Here is an 11,210-nt window from a genome sequence, read left to right as displayed (position 1 = left end):
CTGTAACCAAATGTATTCCACCTGGCGCTTCTTTAAAATTGCCCTGTAATTTAACGAAACGCTGAGAATACGGTGGTGTGAAAGAGGTTTTAAGTCCGCTGTCAGGAATACGTTTAACGTGCCAGGACTTTTGGCCGCGAGGAAACATCCTCTGCTCGAATATACGCAGAGAACGTGACAAGAAAAATGCACAGAGAAGTTCTGGGAGTCTGTGCAAGTTTCAGCCGCGTACTCGTCATGTCGCGGGGTTCATTGCTTTTGTTTAGTCGGGACGAGGTGTGTCTGTCATTTTTATAGCAGACATCGTACAGTCTGGTTCGCGAGAAGTATTATTTCGGTTACTGCAGAGATTACAGGCCATGGATCGGTGTATTCCAATTTGTATAAAATCGAATGAAAAAATGGAAGCTGAAAAGAAGGAAAACGTCGACGAAAATAGATTTAATCTGGCAGACGAGTTAAAGAGTATCGATTTCTATGTAAATAAATGAAAGTCGAAAATTCAACTGACTTTTTTCTGTTTGTTATATTCCAACATTAATTGAGTAATTAAAATTATAATTGTTCGTTTTTCTTGAAAAAATTTGACGCAATAATAATTTGTATAATCTTGTAAGTTGTTGTTGGATCTTCAAAAAATTAAGACGTGGATCAAATACACGAACGTAAAGCCATTTTGGATTTATCTAGGGCTGCACTTCGTGGGGTTGTTATTGACGCGTGAACGCAGCTTCAAAGTGGAGTGTTATCGACAACCTAAGTGCATGTTGTCGTTTAACTGGCAGCGAGCTATTAAAAACGCAAGTACACCGTATCAGGGAACGCGTATATTGTGCTGAAATAAACGATGCTAAAATAGGTAAACATCATTTACATGAAATATTGATTTTCGTAAAATGTAAACGGAATTTGTAATATTTCATACTCTACCTAGTTTAATTTTAAATTCTCATTACGCTGCCGCTATACCCCGTAAATAAGTTTCCTTTCTTGGTTGTTGAGAGCAGTAAATTATTCTTCTTTAACATTTAATCGATTCACAACATTAATTTTAAAATGGAGAAGACAAACACTGTGCATTTATTCACTGTGTATAGAAATACACGACTGAAAGAATCAGTAGCGAGTTAAGAAATCGAAAACACATTAACTGAAATGCTGTGTATCAAGGAAACACTTGAGAGAAAAATGTTTATTTTAGAATAAACACCAAAACAGAATATTCATTTACAATTTTCATTTCGATTTAAAGAGCGAGCAAACGAGAAGTCATTTAGATTATATCTAAATTAATTTTCTGAATTAGGACGTTTTCAAAATATTTAGTTAAACATCATCAACTATCAATTCTATCAATGAGGAAATATTTGGATGTTTCATTTTTCTCAACAAATTACCCTGTCTCTGTCTCGAATCGAATCTTGTAAAATCTGAAATTCCTCTTTAACATTTGTAAGTATCGTGGATGATAACATCGTAGGAACCTACTACTCCTTTGTTTCATAACTTTACTCATTGCTTATTATTCGCGTAGATCCACCATCCCTGCAAACTACAAAACACAAAGTTTTATCGTGATTTGTTTACTAGATAAAATGAGGCACCCGACGTAGTTAGTCAACTTCAAATTGTTTAGATTTACGTGGCAAGCACGATAGACGCACGAAGAAACTTCGGAAGTTCGTAATGTATTCCGCTTCGGTACGAACTCTTCAGGAATTATAGCTATGCACATACAATGGATGTGGTATAATTACAAATCAGTCCAACTATGAAGTAATCTTATGTAAAGTACAACTTACAGAGGTCGGAGAAACCTATTACAGGATACAACATTCTTAGATCGTTCTTTCACCTAAATTGAATCATGTTCATTTCACGATGATACATAAATTCTCGTTCTCTAACTTCTATAAAAAAAAAATGTTTCTATTTCTCAGTGAATTTTAGCCCATTCGGTATTCGTTCGCCAGATATATTATAGAAAGTACCGAAATCAGAAATAAGAATAACCAAGAATTTATTCCAACGATAGATATTTAATATTACCACGAATAATATTTCAATGTTTGTTTCTTAAATTTTCTCGAATCGCTATTTGTTCTTGGGATTATATTTTGTATATAATTTAATGTTTTGTCCTTTAGCAGAGCTATGTAAGAAACTCGATGATATATCTTAAAAACACCAACATACGATATGAACACCAAGATACACCGACTTAAAATTAACACTAGGTTTACAGAGATTGCTTATCAAATTTGTAGTACCGATGTAATGACTTAATAAACATGTAATTTTCAATTACTATTGTTACTATTTTAAATAATTTTTAACATAAAATACAAATTTATTTAAAATCCATCGAAAAAAATGCTTGTCCAACACATAAATTTCCACTTAATTATAAATTTATTTAAAATTAAAATCATGTGAAAATGGGTCAAAATGACTGCGTAAGCCTGGTGTTAAAGAAATACTTGAAACAGCTGCTAATGACCTAAAATTCGATGCAATGCGAAGAAGCTAGGAAAAAGAAGAGGAATAAAAGTATTTTCGTTTACGATATTCTCACACGCGCGCCATATGCGTTGCGTAGACAGCGAACGTGTTAAATTTCACTGAATATATCAAGTAAAATAACAATTTTTTTTTTTTTTTATTTTTCTATCGCAAGTGTCAGTTGGAGAACCACGCAACACGTGTTGGTTTGAAAACACATTTCTCGGCTCGTCACCGATACGCGGATTTTCGAAAATGACACAGGAGAGCCTGCGTGTGAAACGAAATATGCATGAAGCCCACGCTGTGGGTCGTGTTATCAGCGGATGCTCGTGCCCGCTGTTTAGCCGACGTGAGACCAGTTTTTACCGGGATTTGCTGGAAAATCGACGAGCGAATTTTCAGGAAAATACGGGGCCACGCGGTTGCGGACGCGACGCGAGAGAAAAAGGTCGCGGGTAAAAATAGGGAAAATATCTGTCGGTTTGGATATCCTGCAGCCAGAAGCAGAGTCGAGCGACTAAATTTGGCAGCCGTTCTCGAAATACCGTGTATCGATTCGCACCACCGTCGACGACACGGAGAACTAATTACTTTCGCATTTCCCTCGGACCTCAATTTTTATTTCAATGGACGAGCTGTTGTAACTGTCCGCCGGAATGCTCCGTCCGATACGCTTTTGAGCGCCGATGATCGATTACGATTTCGTTGCGAGCTTCCGTGTTACTGTGCACTTTTTTTTTTCTTTTCATTTTTATCGAAAAAGTTTATAAAAGTTCAAAGTTAGCAAGCAGCGAGCGTTTCTATGCAAAAAATGGGTATCGTTTCTCCAATAGCGACTGTTTCGGCTTAACTCTGCTAAGAGTCGATATATCGCGCGATATCTTTATTTATCGTCTAGGTTGCTCAGCAAATTCGGTATCAAATTGGTCACATTTAATACTACTTGAGACCGTCGGATGTAAGTCGTAAAATATTTGGTAAAATACTCTGAGGTTTTATTAACATTGCAGCTAGCTTTCTCAGGAGTCAAAGAACACGCTTCTATTGGCGTGTACTCTGTAGGCTGGGGCTTTTTAATCTCTTTAAGGATATTAACACGTAAATGGACGTAATGGACGTTTCACTTTTGGATTATTTTAATTATTGTAACAGGGAAGTCGGGACAAAAATTGTGAGAACATAATTAAATATCTTGTTGATTCGTTCGGATTGGTTTGGGTAACATTTTAGAATATTCTTAAATCGATAAATTTTCTTCTATTTATTCTTTAGTTTCGATCAAGTGATGGTTAATATAGTCCGTAATGCAATTAGGTATGAAGACATTTATTATGTTTAAATTTATACCTTAAAACGCAGTAATTCTCGTGAAATGGAATAAAAGTTGAAAGAATAAAAATTACTTCAATTATCATTGTCGGTTTACGCGGATTGAATTAGGCAATATTTTTGAATAATCGATTCTAGTTTTATTTTGCTAACCTTTCTATACAATAACGTGAAAGAACAGCACGTTAATTTTTCTTTGGTAAAGGCACGTTTTTCTCTCTATGGCGTCCACGATATCACCGATTCTAATTGTTTTCGAGTCAAGTGCCACCTGTCTCCACAATCTGTTTCGATCCAGGTCGATAAACTAATCGATATTTGGCTTGTGTATGGACTGTGTCGATAAACTGGTTTCGACTTTATCTTGAACATATCCAAATGATAAAGCGCAGCAACATATGTAGTATATACAGGGTGAGGCATCTAAGACCGGTCACCTGAATTACTTGGCTGCTATCGATGATAAATAAAAATGCTTCAGACCAAAATTATTTGGTTTCGAGGGGCTGATCATCCCGCGTTACTAGTTTTTTGATAGGTTGAGGCGTCCAGGAGATATGAAGGTCATCTCGGTTTTTTTTAAATGGAACCGTATGCTTTTTGACTTACATTCTGATATTTTCAAGACGAGTATCTCAAGACGAATACAACGACCTATTGGGAAGATCGTCTTTGCCTTGGGTTAAGCCAATTACGATGGAAAATAATTTACTTTGAGGAAATATTTGTTACCTATATACGGTGAGAGCGTACATTCAGTTCATAGAATTCTTGATGTTTGAGCCAAACTCTGGTTCGGAGAAGCAAAGTCAAACGAGAACACTAACGACTGGTGAAGCATACAAATAGGTTAGGTATACAATCACTGCAGTTTGCACGGCAACTGTAACATGTACACCGCATGGGTGGAGCAGAATTAGCAAATTTGTGTATCTCGCTTTGATTGGCTGACTCTATGGGTCACCATTTTTAAAGGAGTCGACAAGTACAGTCTGCAATTGGGAGCACAGAGTGACGGAGTACTATTCCGGAGTCTGAGTCTATAAATTTCGATCGTCAAGTACCTTAAAACACAGATTATTCCAAAAAAATACAAAACGAACGACTGATCAATAAATTACTAACACAAACATAACTGACAACTATAAAACGTATAAACGTACCTAGTGGTTTTAAATATTAACATTCATCCAACATTCACGTTACAATACATTACAACGTTTACCTTTCCTAAAAAGATCGGAAACAACCGAAGAGGTTGAAAAAGGTTGAAAAAATCCACGAATTCATCGATTCAAAACTGTCATCGCTTATTCGATCTGGGATCCGACAATTGCCTGAGAGATGCCAAACATACGTGAAAAGCGAAGAAAATTTCTTCAACGTTTGGGTTTAAAGCTTTTGTATGGGCAAGTATTACATTCCGACGAAAAAGGTCGAGAACTAACTTGTACACTTGGCGTAAAAGAAATTCATTCCTCTCTAGTTAGCGAGAGTATCACGGATGCTGCAGCAACGTTTCAAAGTTTCAAAGCGGAGTTGTTGAGCTTCAGACAACGTAAACTAAAAATGTCATGTAGTAGTTAACCGCATAGTCGAAAGGAAACCGACGGGGTAGGAGTTGCGGCTAGGAGATTATTACCCGGAATAAACTGTCTGAGACCAGACATGGAATACAACGCATTTGTATAATGGTAGACGCGCGTGGTACCCAACCCTTGCATTCTCTGCAGTTTGCGAACTGCAGGACGGATTTGTTCAACTTTCCCGAGGAATTTGATAAGTTACAAGAACTTATTTCTTGAATGCACAACTGTACAGGGTGTCCCAAAAATGTTGTAACACCTCGAAAGAGGCGATTTGAAACAACTTTTCCATTAGCGAAAATGTTGTCCGAGGCTTCGTTGAGCAGATATTAACGTATCACTGCAAACAAGCCAATATTAGCACGATAAAATATCGGTGCTCGTTTACTTTGGAAACTTAGTATAACGAATTCACCGTCAGCTCAAAGTTAACGCTCAAGAAATTTATTATGCAAAAATGATCATTGCCGACCAGAGTGTATGTTATGAAATTACTTTCAAACGAAACATTTACTCATATACCGTAACTTTCGCTGAAGACAAACATCATGCGGTAACCCCGTGTGGACATAACGGCTTTCTAGCCTGGACCACCTTAATTGAATTCGGTTAAATTCAGTTCTATTCAATGTATAATGTAATCTTGCACAATAAAAATGGAATAAAATATAAGTAGTTCCTCCAATTACTTATAGATTATGCAGTCAAACAAATGTTCTCCGATTAGTGCATTGCAAGATGTATAATAGTGATCATAATAATGACTATAATCGGAAAAAATCATATTATATTATTATGTATATACATACATGATTTTTTCTGATTATATTACAAAATATAAGTATATATAGTATAATATAATAAATTTAAAAGACTTATTTTCTTTACAGTGCTGAACAACACAAATAAAAATTTCGATGTAGCGGTTTCAACGTGATCGTAAAAAATTATATTCAGAAAAAGCAATAATACTCGTTATGAATGAAACTATCTTACAGACAAAATCGATATATTTCTTAAGGATTGTTCGAAGAAACACCCGTTTAAAAAAAAAAATGGATTCGCCCCACTTTCGTGACAAACTGCACGTATAATTGAACGAGCGCAAAGCTCGATTGAATCTCGCGTATGAGCTGTACAATTTGAACGAATATCGCGCATCGACACTTGCACGATGGTTTAACACGCTCGTTATCGCGATTTCGCGGATATGTACTTCTTTGTCTTAGGCAGGCTGGCCGATATTAATTAACCGCGGACAAGGGTCGATAAATAAATTCAACGCGGAACAATCGCTGTCGGAGGCAATCGCGTGCGATCGATTATCGTTATTGGCCACGTGTGTATGAACAGCGAATAACAATTATTTGGCGCAGTAGGCGGCCCGACGCGCAATTACGAGTAAGCTCATTAACGATGAGGCGCTCATTACCCGATTGCCCGATATCTATCATACGCTTTACACTTACCCCGTCGTTATTCGATTAAATTTTGATAACCATCCGACTATGGATTACGTTTTCGAGGCGAGCACTGCCGTGCCCAACAAAATAACAATCTTGTTCGCTCGCTCGTTCGCGGCGTTGCATAATCTGCGGCCGTGTTCGCCAAACCCGAGGAAATTAATTGGCGATCGTTAATAAGTGGAAAATTGCACGAGCGACAATGAAGCTAGCACGGACAGCTTACAATGCGTTCGACTAGTTCAGGATGAGATTTTAGTTGTCACGTTTCATTGTGTTAGGTTACGCCGTGTCGACTCCGATCATCGGTGAATCCTTGGATTTTGTATTTGTGTATTTGTGTCAGATGTTATTGTTCGATGAGAATTGTCAGTGTAGAGGCGTCAGTAGTGCTAGCACTTACGTTGGTCACGGTTTTCAAACAAGTATGTCGACAGTTGCACTTTGAGTGCTTTACACTACCTTGACAATGTATGAAAATCGAAATTTAGTTTCTGTGGAGTAATAGTTCAGAGTTTTGAAAATAATATGAAAAGGGTTTTATTAAAACATTCATTGTAATAAGAACAACGAGTATAGATACACTACTGTATCGGTAAAACTCGATAATGTAGAACACTCGGTTCAGAAGATAAATTGCTCTGTGGATAGTGTAGAACTCCCATTGTCAGCCGATAAGGAAGTCGATTTCTTAGTAATTTAGAACACCCGAATGGTAAGTAAGTGACGTCGACAATGTAGAACACTCTGTTGATAAAGCCGATGACTGATTGGTGTTTTGTCATGACGAATCTCACCTACGAACAAAGTACACTACGTTACCGACCAGATACATTCTCCTTTCCGCCATAATACCATGACTTTGTAATAGAAATAGTATTACTATTTCTGTATAATATTAGAAATTACTTTAAGCACTGTAGTTTAAATTGAAAATAATAATTTCTTTAATCTGTTATAAATACATTACATTTGGATCATAGTTGATTAAAATATAAAGAAGTTTAGCAGCTTGGATATTAATTTTATGATACAGTAGATATACCCAAAAATGATTAATTATTGTACAATTGCAATTGTCGATTTTAAATAGTATCATATTTTTGTATACAAGATTATATTACTTTTTATTGTAAAATGTATCGATTGAAACTGGTACCTCTGTTCGCTGCGATTATTTAAAAAAGGACTTTTACTTTGTAGCAACTGAACTTCTAAATTAACCCAACGTTTTAACTGTCGTTGAGATTTCAAAATCGGTTCTTAATTTTTTAACGCGTTTGCTGGTGTGCGTGGTTTTCGTTCTTATACTCTTTGGCATCACGTGCCGACTAACGAGAACCTCGTTAGTTACTAACGAATTGTTTGGATACAATCCAGCACCAAAACGTGTTTCCCATTTGGTTAATATTCGAATTGGTGACGATTTAACTTCGGTGTTTTGACAGTACTATCACGTTTGAATTGTGTTAAAAGAAATACTCAAAACTAAAAATTACCTCATACTGGTGCGAAAGTGATAACTTAATTTAGAAAGAGAACTAAAAGTTAGTTCATAGGAAAGTTCGTAGGAAATTTCTCTACAGGGTGATACATACAATACAGAATTAATTTTAAACAATCTATACATATTTTAGTAATATCAAAATTTGATTTCGGTAATGAAAAGTATAGCAACATCTCTGTCATGTATACGAAGCTTGAAATTATAATGGACATCAAATCCGTTATTCATAAATTGTACGACATACATTTCCTTATTTATACAATTACTTACAACCACTGTCACTTCTATCATTGCTAAGTTGAGTAACAAATCAATTCACATATTATCAATATTACAATGTTCCAACAATACCAGAACTAACATTGATGGTATCGATATCATATTATTCTATAGTATTTTCTATACTATAGAACGCTTAATTATATAATTTATAAAATGAAAGACAATAAGTTAATAAATATTCACGCAAATGTTCTCGTTATCGATCGTGTAAGAATACTTTAAAAGGTAATATTGCCAGCAGTAGTCAAGAAATTTCGCATCAATGTAAACGATCAAATTATTCAAATAATTTCGCGTCTTGACCTCTTCTCGCCTTTGACTCTTAAAACGTTTCTCTGCTGACTTATAGAGCATGACGGACCTTTTCGCCTTAAAGACGGCTGTATAGAAGCTAACAAGATCATGTGCTATGGCTTCCGAACCTTTAGACGATTTAAGGTCTTTGCACCTACTCCCTTCAAAGTCGCACATTCTATAATCACCAACGTTTCGTAATTAACATTTTACCAAACGACAGCGATTGGGCATACGATTAATAATATACGTTATTTTGACAACAGTATCGTCCGATCTTTATTTCGTCTATCTATAAATCGCTTTTGATTAATATTTATGTAATATTTCATTATTCGTGCAACGATGAAGGCAATAAATGTTATCTTAGTAATAAATAACAGAGCATTATTTATCCTAGCGAAATGCCTGTTAATAGGCTACCAGTCGGTGACGTGTTAACAAACACCTGGCATTCTACGTAAACATTTCGTCTGCTTGTTTCAACAAACATTCAGTCAAGACAATTATTCCGTCTTAAAGATAATATTATCGATTATAATACGTTTCTTATTTGTCACGTCACCATTTTTTATAACGCGTATGCGTAGGTACACTCCTAATCAAAAGTATTTAAGCACTTGTTATTACGTAATTGTTTTCAAGGAATTGATAACATACGTAAGGCATACGATATATTATATAAAAACGAACAATACGTAAGTTAAAAATGTTTACGATAAAAGATACAACTACACGCTTTTAGCGAATGAATATTCATTTTTTATGTATCAGATGCACGGTGAAATACGTTTCACCGGTAGTATACATGTACGAGCCGTTTCATGCCAAATCGATCATTTTTTTAAACCGACCATTTTTTATTTGGCTGAAATTTTTATATCTTATAGTACTCTACTAAATACCTTCTCGTGATTTTTTCAGATTTTTTAACTCAACGAAAAAAAGGTATGAATTTTAAAAAGAAAAAAAACGGCGTTCTTTTTTCAAATGGCTATAACTCTTCCAATAATTCACCAAATAAGACCCAATAAGTTTTTTAATGAACTTAACGAAAAAATTACAATACAAAATATTTGAATTCATCTTCTACAAAATTTGTTGACTTTTCGAAAAATAATACAAATTTTTCTCGACACTTCTAATTTTGTTCGTTTTTTTTTTTTTTTTTGACTGGTAATCACCAGTCTTGAATTATGCAAACCAACGTTAAATTGTTCTAACATTGGCGTAATATTCTACAAGTGCTATCGTTATGTTTTCAGCAATTTTCAAAATCGTTTTCCAACATTTATACCCGTATAAAAAAAAAAAAAAAACAACGTAAATGTTCTTAGTATTCATGATTATTGATAACGAGGTTAATGTTTCTATCCTAAACATCCTTAGTGTTTAATGTATGTGTTTTACGGGGCCGATAGTTTGATCGGATTCTTAATCAACATGAAGATATATGCCAGTGCGCAAACATCAACGATTCGGTATCGGCAGATAAATAAGTACACGATCAAACTAATCTATGGACAAGCTATCGATCAACCGATAATCAGTATGGCGCTTGTAACCATGATTGTTTTCTTGCCCGACTCGGCGGATAGTTACCGGCCGACAGAAAGTCCGCAGTCTGCGGGGAGGTTTACTCACAGAATTGAGTAAAATAAATATTACCGGCTCAGGCAATTGAAACACTCGAAAAACGATATTTCAGATGCACCAACCTAATAATAACAGTTTCTACCTCGTGAATTCTTCTTATCAGGAACAACGGATATGACGTTAGCAATAATGATCATAAATCAATCCCCTTCAAGTTCCGAGTCATAAGCGCGCAACTAATTAAACAAACAAAAATTAATACTTATCTTTCAGTGGCTTAGCACAAGATAAGATACAAACACTAGTACTGTTACTAGTACGTGAACAATTTACAAATGCTGCGATATCTACCAAACATTCAATATGTAGACATGAGATTAAAAAAATTCCGTAAAAATAATCTCCTGCAATCTTAATTTCTGAATCAGATAGCGATCAGATAGCAAACTTGAATCTCAGCGTAAGTCTCACAACAAGTTCGTATCATCACAAGATTATGAATTCACAAGCTATTAAAAGAAAGACTGCTTGTTGCAATCACCTAAATTAAGTGATTAGAATAATCACGACTAACACGTTCTATAATCGTCTTTGTATTCATAATTGCGTGTATTTATACTTTAACTGAGCGTACTACACTACTTAAAT

This window comes from Hylaeus volcanicus, chromosome 1 (genome assembly GCF_026283585.1).
Source record: "Hylaeus volcanicus isolate JK05 chromosome 1, UHH_iyHylVolc1.0_haploid, whole genome shotgun sequence".
NCBI classification, from domain to species: Eukaryota; Metazoa; Arthropoda; class Insecta; order Hymenoptera; family Colletidae; genus Hylaeus; species Hylaeus volcanicus.
The sequence above is the reverse complement of the archived record's forward strand: the minus strand, read 5'-3'. Positions refer to the sequence as shown.